At 39.9% G+C, this 23,686-nt stretch overlaps 1 protein-coding gene and 1 long non-coding RNA gene across 2 annotated transcripts in view; one reads left to right on the plus strand and one right to left on the minus strand.

The window, feature by feature from the left end:
- The window catches only part of LOC120527258, a 29,887-nt gene extending 26,774 nt beyond the window's left edge, over positions 1-3,113 (minus strand). Inside the window, exon 1 of the long non-coding RNA XR_005633301.1 lies at positions 3,018-3,113. This is a non-coding gene — a long non-coding RNA (uncharacterized LOC120527258). The remainder of the gene's footprint in view (positions 1-3,017) is intronic.
- bnipl (BCL2 interacting protein like) overlaps positions 1-23,686 on the plus strand; it is a 54,356-nt gene that overhangs the window by 2,168 nt on the left and 28,502 nt on the right. The window lies entirely within an intron of this gene.

Raw genomic sequence — 23,686 nt, forward strand, 5'->3', positions numbered from 1 at the left:
GTTATTTTTATGGTTGATCTATGCAGTGATTCTTCAGCAAGTATAGTTACAATCATCAAGACTTTTGATAAACTACAGTTTAGGCTACTTTTCAGCAACATATTCTTGAATATTGAGGAATGAGTTCGATAACTTTACTATTTCTTGTATTTCTGTGCGTCATAAGCCCATAATCATGCAGTAATTAATTATTTCCATTTATCTGTCCGTGTTTTGAATCGAGATTATTGTTGTGGTGGTAATAGACACAAGATGTGACCAGGCCTGGGCAAAGCACGATACACACACACACACACACACACACACACATCTGTGTGACTCACTGACTTTAAATCAGTGAAGCATCAGACATGCTTGTTATTACTTTGGCCACTTAACTGATGCCCAGGGACCTTGCCACACATCCGTGGCATTAGCAGTGTCTGTTACTGATAATTCAGTCCTGTGTGGCTTATCAGCTGTTTAGATGGGTTGGGCACTTCAGGTTTGACTGCATACGTCTGAACCTAATGGATCTAATGGAAAGCAATTGTGATGTTACATTTGAAAATGGAAGTCATCTTTTAAAATATACCTTACAATTAAAAGAATTTCAAAAAAAACATGGAGTCTGTACATTCTCCCCATGTCCATTTGCGTCTTTCCTTTGAGTAATAATAAGTGTGTTTAAATGACTGTGCCCTGTGGTGAACTGGTAATCTGTCGGCTAGGGCTTGCCATGCTTCTGTTGACACAGCATACATTTTGGCTTCCCAGGTCCCTAAATTGTAATAAATGGGTTTAGCCCATGAATGGTTGAAAGAAGCCATGTGGCAACATGGCACACCTCACAGACCTGGATATTTACACTGTATTCCTTTATTCACATGGTATTTGTCCAAGAACGTTTTAGGTCTCAGACTCATACCATGACTTCATTGGTCGGGTGCAATGGACTGTAGAAGTGTAGGTGGCAACCTTGACCCTGACCACACAAAAAAAGATGGATGGATGGAATAAGTCAATGAAGAAGTGAATTATGAACAGCGCTGTGTGGTGGTACACAGATCCTAGAGTTACACCATGGCATTGTGGGTAGGTAAGGGTCTATAAGGTAGCCTTTTGTCATTTCAGTTTAAGGCAGGAAACATTTAAGATCTGAAGAGACCATGCACTGACCATTTTTATGTCAAATTCGGGAAATGAATACAAAGCAGTCAAAATTCTGCTGTTTTTTTAGGATGGAGTGAGTAGGTGATGGTATGTACAGGCATTTTATTCAGGGCTGCTTGCTGCTTTGTGGTTAACGCTTCCAAAGTAGGCAACCCTGCAGCAGATGAAACAGCTGGTTTATGGAGTAGAGTCGTCTCAGTGGTTTCCAGTCCCAGTCACATTTTCACAATACAGTATATAGGAAAAATATTTTGATGGATTCAAAATGTAATCTTCAAGTTTTAAATGTGCGTGTGTGTGTATATGTATGCGTAATTATATATATATATATATATATATACACACACATACATACACACACAGTGTCATATGACAAAGTTTGGGAACCCCTCTCAATTTTTTGGATTTTTGTTTATCATTAGCCGAGCTTTCAAAGTAGCAACTTCCTTTTAATATATGACATGCCTTATGGAAACAGTAGTATTTCAGCAGTGACATTAAGTTTATTGGATTAACAGAAAATATGCAATATGCATCATAACAAAGTTACACAGGTGCATAAGCTTGGGCACCCAAACAGAGATATTACATCAAAACTTAGTTAAGCCTCCATTTGCAAATATAACAGCCTCTAGACTCCTCTTATAGCCTTTGATGAGTGTCTGGATTCTGGATGGAGGTATTTTTAAACATTCTTCCATGCAAAATCTTTCCAGCTCAGTTAAATTTGATGGCTGCCGAGCATGGACAGCCTGCTTCTGTGGGTTGTCTGTAACCATTTTCACAATCCTGCGCATATGCCGCTCCTGTATTTTTCTTGGCCTGCCAGACCTGGGTTTAACAGCAACTGTGCCTGTGGCCTTCCATTTCCAGATTACAGTCCTTACAGTTGAAACTGACAGTTTAAACCTCTGAGATATCTTTTTGTAGCCTTCCCCTAAACCATGATACTGAACAATCTTTGTTTTCAGATCTTTTGAGAGCTGCTTTGAGGATCCCATGCTGTCACTCTTCAGAGGAGAGTCAAAGGGAACCACAACTTGCAATTGACCACCTTAAATACCTTTTCTCATGATTGGACACACCTGTCTATGAAGTTCAAGGCTTAACGAGCTAATCCAACCAATTTTGTGTTACAAGTAATCAGTATTGAGCAGTTACATACATTCAAATCAGCAAAATTACAAGGGGACCCACATTTTTGCACAGCCACTTTTTCGCATTTGATGTAATTTCATACAAATAAATACTGCTTCACTAAAATTATGTTCAGAAAACACCCCAGTACTCAGATGTTCCTTGGAAATGAAAGACATATCACTGTTCTCTTTTTTTGTTGAAAGTAGAGTAAATTATTTTGCAGGCTGAGTGGGGTTCCCAAACTTTTTCCTATGACTGTGTATATTTATATTATATATATATATATATATATATATATATATATATATATATATATATATATATATATATATATATATATATATATATATATATATATATATATATATATATATTTGAAATATATATATATATTTGATATACACACACACACTATACAGGTAACTGAGATGGATAAATACATTATATTAGTATGTTCCACTAATACTCAGTCATCAGTCAGTCATTTTCCAACCTGCTATATCCTACAGGGTCACGGGGTGTCTGCTGGAGCCAATCCCAGCCAACACAGGGTGTAAAGCAGGAACAAAACCCCGGCAGGGCACCAACCCACCGCAGACAGTCATCGTACCAATTAGGAAGGTACTAATAACAGTAAAAAATCAAAATATACAAAAACATCTTAAAATATTACACTCTGACACTTTGTGAAAACAAATGCATACAGTAAGAAATTGTTAACATACCTTGGCAAAAACCTAGGTAAGGACTACAGCTGACGCCATGAAATGGCATTCAAGTCACATACTTCATTTCCAAGAACCACAAGGGCATCACGCTTCCAACCCTGTTGCAAAATTAAAATGAAAATCAAGATTTCAGTATGAAGTTTTCTTCATGGAGGAACTTTACTAGTTTCATATTCAATAAAGTGCCAGCGTAGGCTTCAGTGCTCTTCGATACTCAATTGGATTACGCAAGTTTGAGAATGTTATGTTATAATATGGTATGTGTTATGTTTCAGCAATTTTTTTTCACATGCTTAAGCATATGTTCCTTTTTTGTTATTTCTGTTGTTTTGAAATAATTATTTTTCATTTATTTTTGTTATTATGCCAGTATTTTTAGTTTAAAAAAAAACAGTTAGGTCTGTAAGTATTTGGATGGTGCCACAGTATGCATATGGAAGCTGTCACTGTGAACTCTCAATATGAGGTCTAAAGAGGTTTCTGTTTAATAAGTAAAAACAGGCCATCATTAGGCAAAGAAACAAAACAAATCCACCCAAGAAATATTAGGATCACCAGGAGTGGTCAGATCAACCATCTGGTACATTCTTAAAGAGAAAGAATGCACTGGCGAGCTCAGCAACACCAGAAGGCCTGGACAACCATGGAAGACAACTGTGCTGGATGATTGCAGAATTCTTTCCTTGTTGAAGAAAAACCAATTCATGACATTTAGGCAAACCAAGAACACTCTCCAGGAGGTAGATCTATCATTGCCAAAGTCTACAATCAAGAGAAGACTTCATGAAAGTAAATACAGAGGGTTTAGCACAAGGTGCAGATAACTGATAAACCTCAAGCATAGGAAGGGCAGATTAGGCTTTGCCAGAAAACAAAATTTTAAAAATCAGTCCAGTTTTGGAACAGTTTTCTTTGGACAAATGACATTAAGATCAATATGTTCCAGAATGATGGATAGAGAAAAGTATTGAGAAGAGAAGGAACAGATCATGATGTGTAGCATATCACATCATCTGTGAAACATGGTGGAGGCCGTGTTATGGCATGGGCATGCGTCGTTGGCAATGGAAGCTAGTCACTAGTGTTTATTGATGATATGATTGCTGGCAGAAGTAGCAGGATGAATCTTAAAGTTATAGGGCTATACTGCCTGCTCAGATTCAGACAAATGCTGAAAAACTGCTGGACAACACTTCACATTACAGATGGACAGTGAGGCAGAACATATTGTGACAGCAAACCAAGTGCTTTTCAATGCAAATCTTCAATGACCAAGTCAGTCAACTGAAGTCAAAACTGAAGGCAGAAAGTCCAACGAACAAGCAGCACCTGAAGACAGCTGCAGTAAAGGCCTGACAAAGCATCAGTAGGGTGGAAACCCAGCACTTGGAAATGGCCAAGGATTCCAGACTTCAGGCGGTCATTGACTGTAAAGGATTTTCAACCAAGTATTCAAAATGATTGTTATATGATATGATTGCTTTAGTTTGACCAAATACTTTTGAGCCACTGAAAATGGGAGGACTGTGTATAAAAATGTTTGTCTTTTCTAAATGGCTCATAGAGTGTTTTTGTTAAATGCCTTAAATTAAAACTACAAGTCTACACTTCAGTCACACCTTGATTGTTTCAATTCAAATCCAGAGCCAACATTATGAAAGTTGTTATCGCTGTCCAAATACTTATTAACCTAAAAATATTATGTAGTGTATTATATTGCTACAACCCTCCAGGAGGCAGGGTCTCCATGATGTCACTGCTAAGGAATGGTCCTTGGCCTTTATATTCAGGTTGAGGAGTTCGGCCCCTTGGAATGGTTGGTGTGGAGATGCGTTCATTTGTGAGTTCTACTTGGGTTTTCTAGTTTTTGGGTATTTATGCTTTACCTTTGGTTTCTGATTTCTGAATTACAGATTGGCCTTGTTAGTGTTGGGTTATGTATGTATAATGTTTATATCTGGAGACCGCCATGTGTGAATTTTGCTTAAAACCTGGATGGAAACAACTGGGTGTCTCTCCAAGTGTCACATTTTGTTAACCTTGTTCAAAGCTTTTGATTACGATAAACTGTCTACAGCCAAAAAGTGTGCTAAAAGCATATTAAGCATATAAATGTGTGTTGTGTGTGCAGAAAGCACACTGTATGTGCTAAACGCAAACAATAACCTGATGCAAAGAAAAAAAACATTCTGTAAAATCAGGTTATATATTGGCATTCAAAGACATCGGTGGACTAGAGGTAAAAGTGAACAATATGTTGCCACAAGTGCCGTGTGTGCTTTCTAATTTACCGTTACAATGATTGCATTGATACAGAGCCCTGTAGTTGTCGGGCAAAATAAAAAGTTTGAAGTTGTGTTTTTTTTTTATCTTTTATTGAATGTATTAAAATCATGTAACGTTCCATACAATCAAGTCAAACTTAACAAAACTAAATTCAATTCAATCCCCACTCGTGAGATTAGCAAATCATTTGAATGAATTACGTAACTCGTCCGAACTGATTATTTTTGATTTTTTTCTTAGGTCAGTAGCCATTTATTTTTCCTGGTATGCAGTTTAGTGAACCAGAGCTGAAAGAGTATAGCCAGCTAATAGTTTCAATCTAATTTATGTTGTTCAGTGCTATTATCGACTCTGTTTTGAACATACCTTTTCTTCTATTAACGTTTTACACCACTGACTCCGGAATATCACATTCTCTGAGAAAATTCCATATAGCCATTTTTGTAACTTCTGCATTTTAAACTAATTTCAGGACTCAAAAGAGCCGTTTCAACTGTGGTGGTCTTCCAGCTAGCTCCTTTTCCTGTTCACTGATGTTAACAAACACACACAGTTCACTGAACTGCATGCCAGGAAAACCGTGTGTGGCTCCTTAATAAGAACTGGACTGCAAGGTGGAAAAATAATAATAATCTTTTTGAGTGAATTAATATGGAACAGGGCTTCATACTACTGAAAAAAAATGAAAATAATCTTTAATAAGTTGTTTTTTTTTTGCTTGATACCTATGAGACTGGAGTTGATGTAAGGTTGAAAGAATTGGCAGTCATGTCAATGAACATATGAATTGCAAAATATGTAAAGGAAGCAAACGGTGTGTCACACCTCATCAAGAGGAGGATTAAAGGATTGCCATTAAGAAAGCTGATAATGAAGAGGCACAGGAGATGCAGATTTCAGTACTCAAAACACCCAAATTAACAATTTTCCCTAACAACACTAGTAGATGCACAGATGAGGCTACACAGCATCTGCCTCTCTAAACGAATAACTAAGCTTAACATTATTGTCTAACTGGCAATGCAAACGTGCCATGCCAGAATATAGCTGTAGCGTTTAAACACTTTGTTTATCCCCACATTGCTTATCTCTGCTCTGCTGCATCTGCATCACTCTATAGCATAACAAAAGCCCAGTCCACAAAGCACTACAGAGGGTGGTGAAGTTGGCTCAGAATATCACTGACACACAGCACGTCCTTCTGTTCAGAGTATATACTGTACACCTTGGAGATTAGATACACCACTGATTAGTCCTTTGCAGAAGTTTTCTGACTTGGCCATGATTTGGTGAGCAGGAGGATCACTACAGGGTCCTGCTGAAGGATTTTGTTCAGTGGCTAAACTGAGCTACAGTAGCCGCAGTTCAGCATCAGTAAGATAACAGAAATGGAGCTGAACTACAGGAAGGCCAAGTCAACCTCCTGCTTCTCTGTTGCTACTGGAAGTGTAGATTTGGAGGTGGTGAGGACCTTTGAGTACCTTGGGCTGGGTTTGGACAACAGACCTGCATGGAACACTAGAAGTTGTACACAGAAGCTGTATACAAGAAGGGCAAGAATTGCCTCAATTTTCTGAGGAGACTTTGCTCCTTAAGTCTATGCAGGTCACTCCTACATGCTGTATGTCTTTTACCAGTTTGCACTACTCTGCACAATCTTCTTTATAGTCGTGTTCTGAGGATGTGCCATTAGTGCAGGAGGTTCCTAAGGCTCAACAAATTAGTATGGAAGGCCAGTTTAGTTCTTGGAGTTAGATTGGCTTCACTTGAAGCTGTACTAGAACAGCAGGCATGCAAGAAACAGAGGGATTTTTTGATAGTGACTCTCATTCGTCGCAGGCCATCTTGGCCAAACAAAGGAGTGATAGACTGATACAACAGCATTGCTCTAAAGAGTGCTACATGAAGTCATTACTATCTTCAGCCATTAAGCACTACAGATAGATAGAACTTTATAATTGGTCAATTTGTAGTTGCATATTAAAAATCACTCCCATCGTTCATGTACAGTGGTGTGAAAAACTATTTGCCCCCTTCCTGATTTCTTATTCTTTTGCATGTTTGTCACACAAAATGTTTCTGATCATCAAACACATTTAACCATTAGTCAAATATAACACAAGTAAACACAAAATGCAGTTTTTAAATGATGGTTTTATTATTTAGGGAGAAAAAAAAAATCCAAACCTACATGGCCCTGTGTGAAAAAGTAATTGCCCCCTTGTTAAAAAATAACCTAACTGTGGTGTATCACACCTGAGTTCAATTTCCGTAGCCACCCCCGGGCCTGATTACTGCCACACCTGTTTCAATCAAAAAATCACTTAAATAGGAGCTGCCTGACACAGAGAAGTAGACCAAAAGCACCTCAAAAGCTAGACATCATGCCAAGATCCAAAGAAATTCAGGAACAAATGAGAACAGAAGTAATTGAGATCTATTAGTTTGGTAAAGGTTATAAAGCCATTTCTAAAGCTTTGGGACTCCAGCAAACCACAGTGAGAGCCATTATCCACAAATGGCAAAAACATGGAACAGTGGTGAACCTTCCCAGGAGTGGCCGGCCGACCAAAATTACCCCAAGAGCGCAGAGACGACTCATCCGAGAGGTCACAAAAGACCCCAGGACAACGTCTAAAGAACTGCAGGCCTCACTTGCCTCAATTAAGGTCAGTGTTCATGACTCCACCATAAGAAAGAGACTGGGCAAAAACGGCCTGCATGGCAGATTTCCAAGACGCAAACCACTGTTAAGCAAAAAGAACATTAGGGCTCGTCTCAATTTTGCTAAGAAACATCTCAATGATTGCCAAGACGTTTGGGAAAATACCTTGTGGACTGATGAGACAAAAGTTGAACTTTTTGGAAGGCAAATGTCCCGTTACATCTGGCGTAAAAGGAACACAGCATTTCAGAAAAAGAACATCATACCAACAGTAAAATATGGTGGTGGTAGTGTGATGGTCTGGGGTTGTTTTGCTGCTTCAGGACCTGGAAGGCTTGCTGTGATAGATGGAACCATGAATTCTACTGTCTACCAAAAAATCCTGAAGGAGAATGTCCGGCCATCTGTTCGTCAACTCAAGCTGAAGCGATCTTGGGTGCTGCAACAGGACAATGACCCAAAACACACCAGCAAATCCACCTCTGAATGGCTGAAGAAAAACAAAATGAAGACTTTGGAGTGGCCTAGTCAGTCCTGACCTGAATCCAATTGAGATGCTATGGCATGACCTTAAAAAGGCGGTTTATGCTAGAAAACCCTCAAATAAAGCTGAATTACAACAATTCTGCAAAGATGAGTGGGCCAAAATTCCTCCAGAGCGCTGTAAAAGACTCATTGCAAGTTATCGCAAACGCTTGATTGCAGTTATTGCTGCTAAGGGTGGCCCAACCAGATATTAGGTTCAGGGGGCAATTACTTTTTCACACAGGGCCATGTAGGTTTGGATTTTTTTCTCCCTAAATAATAAAAACCATCATTTAAAAACTGCATTTTGTGTTTACTTGTGTTATATTTGACTAATGGCTAAACGTGTTTGATGATCAGAAACATTTTGTGTGACAATCATGCAAAAGAATAAGAAATCAGGAAGGGGGCAAATAGTTTTTCACACCACTGTATATTGGTACCTTACTGGAAACCTATAATTTCCTTCAGGACTAATCGCGTTTTGTGTTTAGTGTTTTATTCATTGCCTGCTTTTTGATTTGTTTTCTGACCTCTTACACTCCTTTCACTTGTCTGAAGGTGACACTGTGTGTACATGGCAATAAACCTGATTTTGGTGTGAGTTTTTAAAGGCACCTGCTCTGTCTTTAAAACTTCCCAAGCAACCATTTGTATATATTGATCAATTTTATTGACTTCAAAAAGCTATGTTTCTGGTACATGTTTGCTTACCCTGGCAGGAACCCGGTCTAGATCAGATACCAGTCCATCACAGCACACACACATAAAACAGTTTACTACACCCTTGTGACTTTTGGAGAAAGCCAGAAAAAGCCACATAGATAACACCTTGAACGTTCTGAACTTATATTCTGTAGAGTGTATATTTAAATATAATACAGGCTCATTCTAAAGTCATTGTGCAGCTTTAAATAATCATAGCTTCAGGTCTGTATATGATGAAAGGAATCCGTTAAAAGGATAAGTGGAAGAATGTATTACATCTTTGCAGAGAGATATTCTTGAGGTTGTTGATTTTCAAATTGTCCATCATCATCATGATCATCATGATAGATAGATAGATAGATAGATAGATAGATACTTTATTAATCCCAAGGGGAAATTCACATACTCAAGCAGCAGCATACTGATAAAAAACAATATTTAATTAAAGAGTGATAAAAATGCAGGTATAACAGACAATAACTTTATATAATGTTAACGTTTACCCCCCGGGTGGAACTGAAGAGTCGCATAGTGTGGGGTGGAACGATCTCCTCAGTCTGTCAGTGGAGCAGGATGGTGACAGCAGTCTGTCGCTGAAGCTGCTCCTCTGTCTGCAGATGATCCTGTTCAGTGGATGCAGTGGATTCTCCATGATTGACAGGAGCCTGCTCAGCGCCCGTCGCTCTGCCACAGATGTCAATCTGTCCAGCTCGGTGCCTACAATAGAGCCTGCCTTCCTCACCAGTTTGTCCAGGCGTGAGGCATCCCTCTTCTTTATGCTGCCTCCCCAGCACACCACCACGTAGAAGAGGGCGTTCGCCACAACCGTCTGGTAGAACATCTGCAGCATCTTATTGCAGATGATGAAGGATGCCAGCCTTCTAAGGAAGTATAGTTGGCTCTGTCCTATCTTGCACAGAGCATCAGTATTGGCAGTCCAGTCCAATTTATCAGGGTCTGTACCCTCTGCACACAGGCACCTCTGATGATCACGGGGTCCATGAGGGGCCTGGGCCTCCTAAAATCCACCACCAGCTCCTTGGTTTTGCTGGTGTTCAGTTGTAGGTGGTTTGAGTCGCACCATTTAACAAAGTCCTTGATCATCACATATATACAAACCATGATGTGATTCTAAAGTTCTAGAAATACATTTTACAAGTGATTTTCAGCAATGCTCTGCATCACATTAGTTATCTCAACTATTAGTTATCCACAATTCAGCTAAAGAACGTGGTATGGTTGTGTGGTGCACCTTTCTTGTAATGGATTCTAAATCTTCTTTGGACCACGCTGACCCATTTTTAACTTGGCCAGCCACAGGATGCACTTTACTTTCTCATATGTTGAAGTTATAGTTATGGGTCAATAAAAATTCTGAAAACAGAGTAATGAACAAATTAATTAAAAATTAATGAACTAGTACACACTTATTAGTAAGCTATTATAAAATAAATCATGCTTTACAATGTTCTTTACAGACTGATTTTATCATGTATGCAACTAAAATTATGATGATTTAAAACTGTGCAAGGACTTTACAATGATATTGTATTATCTTATATTATAAGTGTGTGTGTGTGTGTGTGATAATTAGACAAATGCAGTTCCACACTCAGGTATGAGTATGTCCCGTTCACGGCTAGGTGGCTGAATGGGACTGTGAGCTACAAATCGTAAGAGCTGAAAGTCGAGTTTGTGTGAGGTTTGTTTCATGATTTTAAAGGAACTCAAAGAACTCTCTCTGCCCACCCACCGGCCTGTTTGTGCTCTGAAAAGCCAGTTTTGCTGGTTTAGTAATTCCTGCATAAACAGTGCATGTGAAATGACTTCTGCACGCAGCATTAGTCTGCACAAATGGTGTCTTCTTCTTCCATATTTACTTCATCTGCCATTTTTTATAGATCATACAAGAGAAGACAAGTTCTCTATTATCATACTTGACCACAGTAATGGGCTGACGCTTGCTAAATCTGTACATTTTGTTAATTTGGTCAGCCGTTAATTTTCTTATTCCGTCTTTACCAATGCAAGGATTTAGAGAACTAGAACTGAGAAAGAGCCAAATCCTGGACAGCACAGCTGGGACAGTCCTCACATATACACTCACTCTGCAAGAGTTTAGCATTGGCTGTTCAATTAACAATTTATGCAGGCTGGAAATGTATTTATCTAAAACGGAATGCTCCCCGATCTGTGGATTCCCAAATTAACTTAACACCATTCAGGTCTCTGCTGGAGTTTCCTGCAGATGATGACAGCTTTTACTTCAGTTTTGCTCTTTCCTGCCCCGAGCTTGTTAGCATGTACTGTAGTTATGGTTCCCCTCTTTGATCTAATATTAAAAGCACTGGACTTTGAATCTACAACTTTAGGGTCTAATCTCCAAGTCTGATGCACTATTTGATCCTGGAGCTCTTCTCTCACCATTGTGACAGATAGGGGTCGCTGTTGCCCCTTGAACCCTCAGACAAAACGTTTAGACACCAGTTAAAGTCCCAATAATGACTTTATTATTATAATAATGTGCACAAAGCACCTCCACTATACTTAGTAATTCCACAATAGCAATAATAATTTAAATACAATAAATCATTCTCTCCTTCCAGCAGCTCCATCACACTCCCACCCAACTCCGGCTCAGTCTGCTGGGGTTTCCCACTGTCCTTTTATAGTCCGTGACCCGGAAGTGTTTCAGTCCATGATTCCATAGCACTTCCGGGTCAGCAGAAAACTTCTTCTTTTCTTCATCCCGAAAGTACTTAGTTTCTTCCGTCTCCAAGATTATGAAGTACTTCCGGGCTATAATAAAAACACTCGTGCCTACCTGCAGCGTCCCATGGCGGCCCCCACGGTATCCAGCAGGGCTGTGAAGCTGAACTCCATGAAGCAGGATGCCCTGCGGGAATATGGGCCACCTCAATATTGCAGGGAGGACTCCATCTGGTGGTGTGGAAGTATTGGGATAAACTGCCAGCCATATATCACACCGTACAATATGTGGACAACATTTCTGTGCATTTCTGTGATTTTGATGCCCTATACTATACTATACTATAGAAAGGCTTTGAATACCATTATTTGGAAAAGTAAGGCTGAAGATGAATGACTGTAGCAAAAATAACTGGAAAATGTAATGAGAGGAATTCACAAATTAATTTTTGAAAATTGCAAACACACAAGCAGTTTGTACAAGTATTCCTCAACTTGGAGTTCTGTTACCCAGCGACTCAGTATTTATTTCATGTTGGTAGCACTTTTCACAGTGAACGCTATCAGAAAGTGATGAACAAAGTCAGTAGTACCTGACATGGATTGTGCTGAATATGTGAACAGGTTACAACGTGCATTCTTGATGGGAGGGTACGGCTGCTGTGTTTAAAAAGGCTCCAAGCCAGAAGGAGACAAATGGGACGTAGTGGGGACTGATCTTCATGCTGCAGATGATAACATGTATGACCTGAGAGCCATAAATAAAATGTAAGGTGGGGAGGCACAGTGGAAAGGTGCTATATAAATAAAATGTATTGATATTATTAATAGGAGTGAGGAGGACCCACTATTCATAGTTTCAAATCACATTCTTTTATTTATTATTAATTTCCTCCTTCTGTAATAAATAGCACGTTGTAAACTTGATGTAGATCTTTAAATGGCAAGTCTGAGACTTGGCCCAGGAAGCCTAAAATAATGGCTGTTTACACTTAGGATGACGAACACTAAAAGTAATGCCGTCTCTCTCTTTATGCAACTGAAGGGTGAGACTTACTGCTGACTTGTAACAACTTGAAAATAACCAGGCGGGCTGAACAAAGAGAGAAGTCCTTGACAACAAAACAGAACTCTTGTCTTCAGTCATATGATGACCTGTTGGTGCGTCCGTATAATAAAGGCACTGTGATAATTAAACAAATGCCAGCCATGCATTTACGGAGCCTGTGGTGTCCAGTACTAGGTGTTGGACTAGCAGGAGCCCATCTTGGCATCATAGGGCATAAGGCAAGAACCAACCCTAGACAGCATGCCAGTCTGTCCTTAACTGGCCTGCTAGGCTCACCAATCACCCCAACACACATATCTTTGACATGTGAGATCAAGACTGGAGAACACCCACATAGTCAGCATAAGAACATGCATACTGCATACAGACAGCTCCCCAGAGCTAACCTCTGCTCCACCACCTCATCTCGAAGTGTCTGTAGTAAATGGTAGTAATGCTGTCATTTTTAGTTTCTGCCTGAGGCCCATATTTCCGGATTTTGTGGTATTAGTATGACGTTGGAATAAGGTGAGTCTCTCCGGCACATCTTGTAATAGTGCTTTGTGTGTAGAGGCAGGGGCATTTCCCTCATTAATCTTCATTATACAGTGGGATGCAAAAGTTTGGGCAACCTTGTTAATAGTCATTATTTTCCTGTATAAATCGTTGGTTGTTACGATAAAAAATGTCAGTTAAATATATCATATAGGAGACACACACAGCGATATTTGAGAAGTGAAATGAAGTTTATTGGATTTACAGAAAGTGTGCAATAATTGTTCAAACAAAATCAGACAGGTGCATAAATTTGGGCACCACAAAAAAGAAATGAAATCAATATTTAGTAGATCCGCCTTTTGCAGAAATTACAGCCTCTAAACGCTTCCTGTAGGTTCCAATGAGAATCTGGATTGTGGTTGAAGGTATTTTGGGCCATTCCTCTTTGCAAAACATCTCTAGTTTATTCAGGTTTGATGGCATCCGAGCATGGACAGCTCTCTTTAACTCACACCACAGATTTTCAATTATATTCAGGTCTGGGGACTGAGATGGCCATTCCAGAACGTTATACTTGTTCCTCTGCATGAATGCCTTTGTGGATTTTGAGCAGTGTTTCGGGTCGTTGAAAGATCCAGCCCCGGCGCAGCTTCAGCTTTGTTCAGCATGTTGTCTTTAGTGTTACAAGACAGAACCACATCAGAAGTGTTGGATATCTGGCCAAAGCCTAAGCCTGGTGCCAAAACCTGGTGGTGTGCCATGCCCGCTGTTGTTCTTTACAAAAGTAGTGTACCAGAGAAGCTTGAACATTTGGTTTCGAGACCACAGAGAGGCATATGTGAGGCGGGAAGAAATGGCACACTGGGTGGTGAATCAGGTTCAAGTCCTAGCCTCGCCACTTGTTCTCCACGTTTCTTTATTGGTTTTCTCATTGTGGTGTTCTCTCGCATCCCGAAAACGTGCTTAAATGGCAGCTGTACATTGGCCCAAACTGAATGAGTGTGTCCTAGAATGAACACCTATCCTGTTTGCTTCCAGTGATGCCAGCATAGGATATGGGTCTTTGTGACCCAGACATTGATGGATCTTTTTTCCAGTAGATCTTGTTATCCTTTTAAATGTATTGGTTTCTATTTTCAACCTTTTCTTTTCATCACACATGCTGTACACCGCCCATATTTTAAAAAGGGAAAGCTGAAATGTCACTTATGAAGTTCTAAGTGGGCCAATGCATGTCAGCAGACTTAATAAGTTAATCTGGGAACCTGGCTCTGTTATGGAATGTCTGAAAGAAGTTATACAAGAAAGAATGTTAGCTAAGCTGCTGGCTACCATGACAGTCTGGTCAACTTCATTTTTCTGCTGTACTATGGTGCTTCAGGGTTCCTGTTAGAGGTCTTTTTCCCAGGTGACTTTTGTCCCCCTCTGATTTTAATGGTAATTTAAAACAAAATTATAGACATCCATCCATTCATTATCCAACCCGCTATATCCTAACTACAGGGTCACGGGGGTCTGCTGGAGTCAATCCCAGCCAACACAGGGCGCAAGGCAGGAAACAAACCCCGGGCAGGGAGCCAGCCCACCGCAGGGCACACACACACCAAGCACACAATTTAGGATTGCCAATGCACCTAACCTGCATGTCTTTGGACTGTGGGAGGAAACCCACGCAGACACGGGGAGAACATGCAAACTCCACGCAGGGAGGACCTGGGAAGCGAACCCGGGTGTCCTAACTGCGAGGCAGCAGCGCTACCCACTGTGCCACCGTGCCGCCCAATTACCGACATACTCATTAATTTATATCTTTTTAAATGTATTTTACTGTTTAGATGTGAGTATATTCTGTGGAGTTTGTGTGTCAGCTGCTGAGGCACTGGATGATGGAATGTGTGAATGTACAGTACAAGCTTTACCAGCCTGTCAGGAGATCTACCAGCCCCTCAGATCCATCCTCTTGTGCTTGCGAGTTTTCCTGCACATTTTGTCACTACTGGTACTGTTTTCACACAGTCATATCCATCCCTGTCTTATGAAAATAAATGATTCAGTCCCTAATAAACTCACTCACATGTCTGCGCCATCCATGAAAATTCCTTGTGAGCTGTTCTAACAGTCTTGAGGTGACCATGATTGGACCTTGTTCAATTATTACATTTTACGGAGGTCATTCTCCATTATTTCACTCTAGAGGTGGTTGAGTGAACGTGCTAAATTTGTTTGTTTTTTTTCCTTGTTTATGTCATGTGTTGTAGCATTGGTTTGTGCTTCACGAAAGAAGTGTCGTTTTTACTTTTTGTACCCAGTTGGAGAGGCGCCCATAATTTTGTTGTAATTATTATGCAATGGCAATAAAGACTTTCAATTCAATATGGCTATGGTGATCTCAAATGACCAAAAACTGATTTTTGAGTGTCACTTTTTTTTTAATGTAGTATAAAATGTATTAGTGATTCACTCCACACTACTACTTTAAAGAGGCATTTTTGCTTGTCTGTTATAAAATGTTAAAAAAGAATACAATGAAACCTCGTGTTTACTTAAGAGTTCTCCTCCCAAACACTTGAACTTGAGTCTGGGGTTTAGTCTGGTAGCTGAAGTGCATTCACATTCTTGTTCTTAAGACATTTTGTGGATGTTTGCCTAGGCTTGCTGTCCTGTTAGCATGTGAGTCTTCAGCCCAGATGAAGTTATTGCAAAGACTGATGCACAATGCCAGTGTTTTGTTGTTTTTTTCCCTTACATTCACTATTCCTGATGCCCTACTCTTTATGAGCCTTGGCCTCATTAAGGTTTCACCCATCCCATCCATTGCACTTCTGCCAATTTAGTCATTGACTTTTTTTTATTGCTTCTCGGATTAAGGATGATATTTAACTGCTGCTTTGTTTAAGAGGATGGCCTTCACCAGAATGAGTCTGGGCACTTCACATATTGGGCGACACGGTGGCGCAGTGGTAGCGCTGCTGCCTCGCTTCCCGGGTCCTCCCTGCGTGGAGTTGGCATGTTCACCCCGTGTCTGCGTGGGTTTCCTCCGGGTGCTCCGATTTCCTCCCACAGTCCAAAGACATGCAGGTTAGGTGTATTGGCGATCCTAAATTGTGTGCTTGGTGTGTGTGTGCCCTGCGGTGGGTTGGCATCCTGCCTTGCGCCCTGTGCTGGCTGGGATTGTCTCCAACAGACCCCTGTGACCCTGTGTTAGGATATAGCGGGTTGGACAATGACTGACTGACTTCACATATTCTTTCTACACTCTAATATTTGAATTCTATGAACTTTCAACACCCTTCAGATTTTTCTTTACACCATACCTGCCACCTAAAGCCTCGCAACTTTATTACAGACACATATAGACAGATCCTTTATACATTAGTTGTGATTCTGCTCTGACGTGCATTGTTAATTATGGGGGACCTTGGTAGATGGGTGTGGATGTTCTGAAATTCTGAACTAATTAAATTAGATTCTACTGAACACTAAATGTTCTAGCAAAGCAGGCAAACACATATAAAATGAATATGTTTGTTGTTTTTAGATTGCATGAGTACAATTCCTGGAATTGTTATTCCTCATTTTAACTATAGATGGTATTAGGTATCCATCCATCCACCCACCCTTATAAGTGGGACCTGGAGGCCATCTTGGCCAGTTTTGCTTTTGTTGGTTTCGCACTACACTATGCTGCAGTACTAAATTTCTTGCATTTTACCCAAGACTATTGTTACCAATGGTCTGTTAGCTTTAATGTGTCTTGCAGAGAATGACAATAAATGACTTGCATCATGATTTGTGTCAATCATCTTATCAAGTAAGAAATAAGAATAATAGTAATTAAAACATTGGCTCACCCAAACAAATTAACTGTGTGTAATGAAGTGATTTTCTTCTAGTGTTTGAGTTGCCAAAAATGAGGTGAATTATGTTATAAACAAACAGGGGCATATACTGTAGACCAAGATTAAATAAATTATTCAAATATTATAGGAAAGAACTCATTTAAATGGATTCTTTCAAGTAATCGGTATTTTAATGAGGACACCGAGGTAGAAGCTCATAGTAATTGAGAGAAGACCTTACAGAAATATTCAAAAACAAAATTTAACCAGACATTTTATAAATAAAGAAATTGTCTCTAAGGGCTGAGTCACATTAGTCTCAGTGTTTTAAATGGCAGTTGATGAGCGGAGTTTTAAAGGTAATACTAGGTGACATGGCCTCTGCTTTTTTATTTTGCTGCTTTTCACTTTTTAAAGAAATCCTCAAACTTCCAGACATCTGTTTTTCCACCTTTTCATTTATCAATTCCTAAAATGTGTGCGGCTGTGTGTTATATTATCACACCCGGTCCTGTATTATCTGTGCAGCTTGCCAGGAGATGAGGCTGGTTAACAGAGTTCTGCTTAACAAAACAGAATTGTTCCTTTATTTTTAATTTTATGAGTTTTGTTCAGATAGTCTTGAAGGTGTCCTCAGGTGTTTCAAGTGCAGGATCCCAGAAAAAGTATAAGTAAAAAGTCCTTACCCTATACATCAGTGAGATTCGACCCCTGAACAACTGGCCCCCAGTACTCGGCATTGCTGTTCTTCTGGTAGCAAATCTCCCTACACAAGGAAAACAAAAGGGAATGGAAACAAGGTTTAGTATCTGTTTATTATCACATTCTTCATAATTTGTATCATCTTTTACCTAAATCTCTGTTTTTGGCAAGGGGGTGTATTTATAGGTTTGGGGTTATAGGGTCATTATTATCACATGCCACTGAAGACTGGTGATAGGAAACTGATTGTGTCATTCGTCTGTTATGCTGTTGTGCTTGCATTGTATTGTACTTCATAAAAGCATTCATCAAGATAGACACTTTATATAATAGAAAATAATCAAAGAACGCTTTGGGGACAGAACTGGTACTATCAGTGTGTTGCTTACATGTGACTGTGTCTAAGGTTACTCTGCTTTTACTTTCGTATCCCAAAGACATACATGCTTGGTTCCACCCTATCCGGGTTCTGTATTGGAAAAAGCAGGTTTGAAAGAATTAATGAGTAAATGAAAAACACAATATAAAGTGGGCTTTAACTAACTACTGCTAGTTAGATGAACTAAACATCTAAACTTGGTAGCCATGCAATGTCATTGATTTGTTTTACCTGTGCAGCTCTGTCTTTTCTAACAGTGTCCCACATGAAAGGTGCTATACAGAGGCCAAATAATGGACCCCTGCTTTTTAGACCAATTGAACATCAGTATGCTTGGAAAGCACGCCCGAGACCTGCATTACTCCGATAATTTAATCTTTAAAAAGTTTTTCATTCAAATCACCTTAATCAAAAGCTTAAGCTGCATCTGGATCTTAACACGAAACGTGTCATTTAGTCAGATGGCTTGGTTGTAGAAATCTTTTGTGAAAACTGTTGGCATCCGTGTTACTTGCCCGTCATTTAAAAAAGAAGCCGCTAAGAACTTATAAGATTTATAGCAAGCAAGTGAATTAAAATGGCTGACTGGCCTCCCATGTGCTAAAACCTAAGGTTAATGAGCTTCTTCTTGAAGTTCTTAGACGTGTCAAAGCCAATGTGGTGGTCATTTCTGAGAATGCAGACAGTGAGACGGATCAAGCTGTCTCTGTATAAATGTCACATTCCTTTAGCTAAAAGAACTGGCTTCAAGGAGAGAAGACCTGCAGCCATGATGGCAGTCTAGGACCACTGATCTGATTTTTTTTTTTTTGTCATTTCTTTGTGGGTGGGTAGCAGTAATAGAAAAGCCTCATTGTGTCCTTTCATGTGGTTGAATGTTTCGACATCGTGCACAGCTTTGTCTCATTGAGTTGGTTGCATATTTTCTTTCAGATGTGACCCACGTGCCTATAATATTTTACTTGAGCTGCTTAGCAATGTCACATGTTTAAGCCTGCTTTCATTTTAATAAGAGCTCAATATATGGAAAATGGACGTGAACTTGAGCAGAGAACTTAAATGACTAGATCAAACATCTAGAGTGACCAAAAAAAGCCTTTTATGGCTGCAGACCTAATTGTACAATGGTGGCAGTTCCCAGTGTACATCAGGTTTTAGTTGTCAATGGAGTGACAATAGCAATATGCAGCATTACCATGGAAAGCTTGGACACTGAGTATGCTGTGGTATATGGGAGCTCTCGTGGAAGTCCCCTGCCCCCTGACAAAAGGGAGAATATAAAGATATAAGAAACGAGGGCAAATTAACAAGGTCTGCAGGGACTCGGCTCCTAACTATACAGGTCTTGCACTCCATATCTTTCAGATGTGAAGGCTTGCCCACTTGTCCACCACAACTCACTCCCTTTCTCATCTTCTGTCTTCTTCTTTCTCTTGTTTTTCCATACTCCAGCCTCGTATCTTTCTACCAGTTATGTGTTGCTTTTAAGAAGTTTTCAACCGTGTCCCAATGTACTCATTAAAGAATTTATTCGGAAGTGGCAGCAGGGATGCACTGTGCTACAGTAATTCCCCTTAATAATTTTAAACACTTCAATTATGTCACCTCTTAATCTCCATTTGCTTATACTGAGAAGGTTCAAGTCCTTCAGTCTCTCCTCATAACTCATACCTCTTAGTCCTGTAATTAGCCTAGTCGCTCTCCCCTGGGCTTTCTGTATCTGAGATATATTTTTGTGCACAAGACATTAAATAAGGCCTCACTAGTGAGTGAGTGTTTGTTTTTGTCAAGGAACAGTCCGACATAATCCATACAAGGGCTGTGGGTTGGCTGGAGTCAATCCCAGCTAACATAAGGTGCAAGGCAGAAACAATCCCTAAATAGGCTGCCACACCATAGCAGGGCAAACACACCCATACACTAAGCACACACTAGGGCCAAGTTAGCATTGCCACTCACTAACCTGCATGTCTTTGGACAGTGGGAGGAAACTCACATAGACACGGGCCGAACATGTAAACTCCATGCAGGGAGGATCTGGGACATGAATCCTGGTCTCCTGTGAGGCAGCAGCACTGCCAATGTGCCATTGTGTCTCCCTGTTCATTTTGTAATATTCCAATATTTCTTGAGCTTCTGTAAATTCTAATATTCCCCTCGGGACAAATAGAATCAGTTTATTTATTTATCTCTCTGACAAAAGGATGACTGCCCTTGGCTAGTACTCTACTCACTGTGTTGCATAACCCAACATCCGTTTAGCCTTCTTAATTGCATAGGCAGTGATGAACCCACTATGAATCATGGGTCCTTCTCATTGGGGAACTTGAAACTTTCAGACTTCCAATTATGCAATCAAGCTAACATTTCTACTTCTTATGTGTAATACATTAGATTTAAATATATTAAATGTCATCTGCCACAAATGTGCATTATCCTGTATTCTGTTAAGATCCCTCAGCAGTGACTTAGCTAATTGAATGTGATATCTGCCCTTCCCTCTAGTTTACTGTCATCTACAAGCATGACCAAAAGTTCACATATACGCCCGATTTCTGAGTGTTGCCCCCTGCAGTATGTAAGGATGAAGCCATAGTAAACATGTGATATGCAACTGGAAAATGTACAAGTGTCCATTTAAATTAAGCCTACCATTCTATGGTAAAATCCATGGTGAGAATAATGCTGTTTTTTTACCTTTTCTTTGGAAAAATAAAATAAGGAAGGAAGCTACTGCAGTTAAATTAAAAGTCTAAATTGGTCGAGAACAGCTGGCACCATCCAGCTCTAGCTGTTGCCAGAACTGAAACTTGGCACAGTGATTAGCACTGTCTGCACATGAATCCAGTGTTCTGGATGTGTGTGCTATTCTCGTTCATTATCTGTGTGGAATTTCCAGGTTTCTTGCCAAATCCCCAAAACGTATGGGCCACTTAATTGGCAATTCTGAATGGCGCTCATTTTTATCGGGTGTCTCAGAATTGCACAAAAAGTCACAATAGGATAAGAATTTGTTTCACCTCAGAGAAGTACTTAAGAAGTATTTATGAAGCTTCTTAGTCTCAGATCTGCGAGGAGTAGGGAGGCCATGTCGGAGAATAAATGACATCAAAACTTCATGACACTCTGAGCCACAAATTGGATGTTATGGTGACATTTTGTAGTTTTCTGATACTAACTCCAAGGCTTCACCACAAAGATAATAATAATAAGAATATTCCAAGTAGTAGGATAACAATAATAATAATAATAAAGTAGGAGCTGTACATAATTATTGCCAGTGTGATACAACAATAATAATACTATAATGAGTACTGAGAAAGAAATACCGAATGAGAGTAGTGCTCAGTAATAGGCATATTTATTTAAGAAAAAATATTCCAGGGATTGTTCCTGCCTTGCACCCAATGCTGTCTGCGATAGGCTCCAGCTTCCCCATGACCCTGCCCAGGATGAAGTAGGTTTAGAAAATGGATGGATGATCCACAGCCATACTTTCAGATGAACCCGCTTTCCACTGTTGCGGTACACTGCGTAAGGTAACAGTTACTGAAACTAGCCACAGCTATCCTTGTGCTGTTTCTGAAGTCATATTCACTGTTCCACTGTCCCAATCATCTTCCACTGTGCTGTGACATGTCCTTCTCCATGCTCTTGCTTTATCTTCTCCAAGAAGCTATTCAAATAATCCCCTGGGAGTCTCTGTTTGTCTTCTTGAGCCTTCTCTTACTTGTAAAGTATAATGTGAATGTTTGAGAGGTTCGTGGAATGCAGAGCTCAGCATACCTGTGTGACATTTCGCTGTCAGTCACCCACCCAGCCCCACTTATCTTCAATGTAATGTGCTGGCTACTAGGGTACAGTTTACATCCATGGCCACTGTGTGCTAATACTGTGATATCACTTGCAATTCACATATGCATGCTCAGCCACATTTGAGGCAATGATCTTTATGTGCATGCCAATCTGTGTGAATGTAGCTTGCTTTAACATTACCTTGTGTGGCGTGGTGGGGAAATGTATAAATATGAATATTATCTTATGTGTTGAAAGAGCGTACAAAGTTTGGTATAAAATTCAAGAAATTATTGATTGTGGTACCCAAATCATCGCTATTGCAAAGCTTTATTTTATGCACAATGTTACCAATGCTTCAATTTTGGCTGACAATGCATGGCTTCTATGCATTGATGGAGCAATCATGTAATATAAGAGATATGTTTTTGAATATTATTCCATCACTGTCAATATTTTCTTACCTGTTCATTTTTGTCCAGTGTTTCCAAAACATTCTGCCTTTCCTTGGATGCACATGCCAACTTCTGCCTGAGTGCCATCTTCTGGAGATGCGCCCTATGTGAATTAGGACAAGCACACAAGTTCTCCTAAAACTTGGTGAAGTTAGTAGTAGTTTTCAAAAATTAGGAATTTGATAAAATCCTTTTACTCCTACTCTTAAGTGTAGGACCAAATTTGTATCACTCTGAGAATTTTGAGCCAGCAAGGGCCATTGTCCAACTTTGAGACACTCGATAAATACAGACCCTGGTCTTGTGTGAGTGTGCCCTGTGGTGGAATGTCGTCCTATGCAGGGTTTCATTATGACTTACACACAGTGATACTAGGATAAGCTCCAGGTCCCATAATAGGGATTGAGCAGATTTGAAAATGTTTATTGTGGTTGGACGTGTGTGTTTGCACCTTACAGTGGACCTGTGTCATGCCTGGGGTTGGCTCCTGCAGTTTGCTGTGATCTTGTCTTAAACGAGGAAGATTGAGAAAATGGAATAGAATTAAGTACTCTCTTTAAATCAGCCTGAGGATAGGGGACCTTGGAGAAATGGTTAGTATGACTGAAATGTAGGAAAACTGAAAAGAAGATAACAAAGGGATAGAGAACATAACATACTCAGACCTGGTAAATCGATTCATTGTCGAGTTTTGAGTGTGACAGGGCAGCCTTCAGTACAAAGCAGGAATGGTAGTCCAGTCCAGTGATGGGCTCATTCATGTACAGACCTTCTGGGCTGATATGGAATCACAAATCACCGTGATTAGCACTTGGACTGTGCAAAGTCAAACATGCAAAGACCAGGCACAGAGTTTGATTGAACACAAGATGCTGGCTGCGTGAGGTGGCAGTACTAATGAAATTGCCAGTGTGTTTATTCCATATTAGTCTATACTGTATTTATACTTTAATATTAAACGTGGTCTGTTTTCCATCGATTTAATACACTGGTCTGCAAAATTAAAAGTTATTTGAATAGTTATTTTTATTTGCATTCACGAAAGCAACAAAAATAT

This window comes from Polypterus senegalus, chromosome 1, assembly GCF_016835505.1.
Source record: "Polypterus senegalus isolate Bchr_013 chromosome 1, ASM1683550v1, whole genome shotgun sequence".
Classification (NCBI taxonomy): Eukaryota; Metazoa; Chordata; class Cladistia; order Polypteriformes; family Polypteridae; genus Polypterus; species Polypterus senegalus.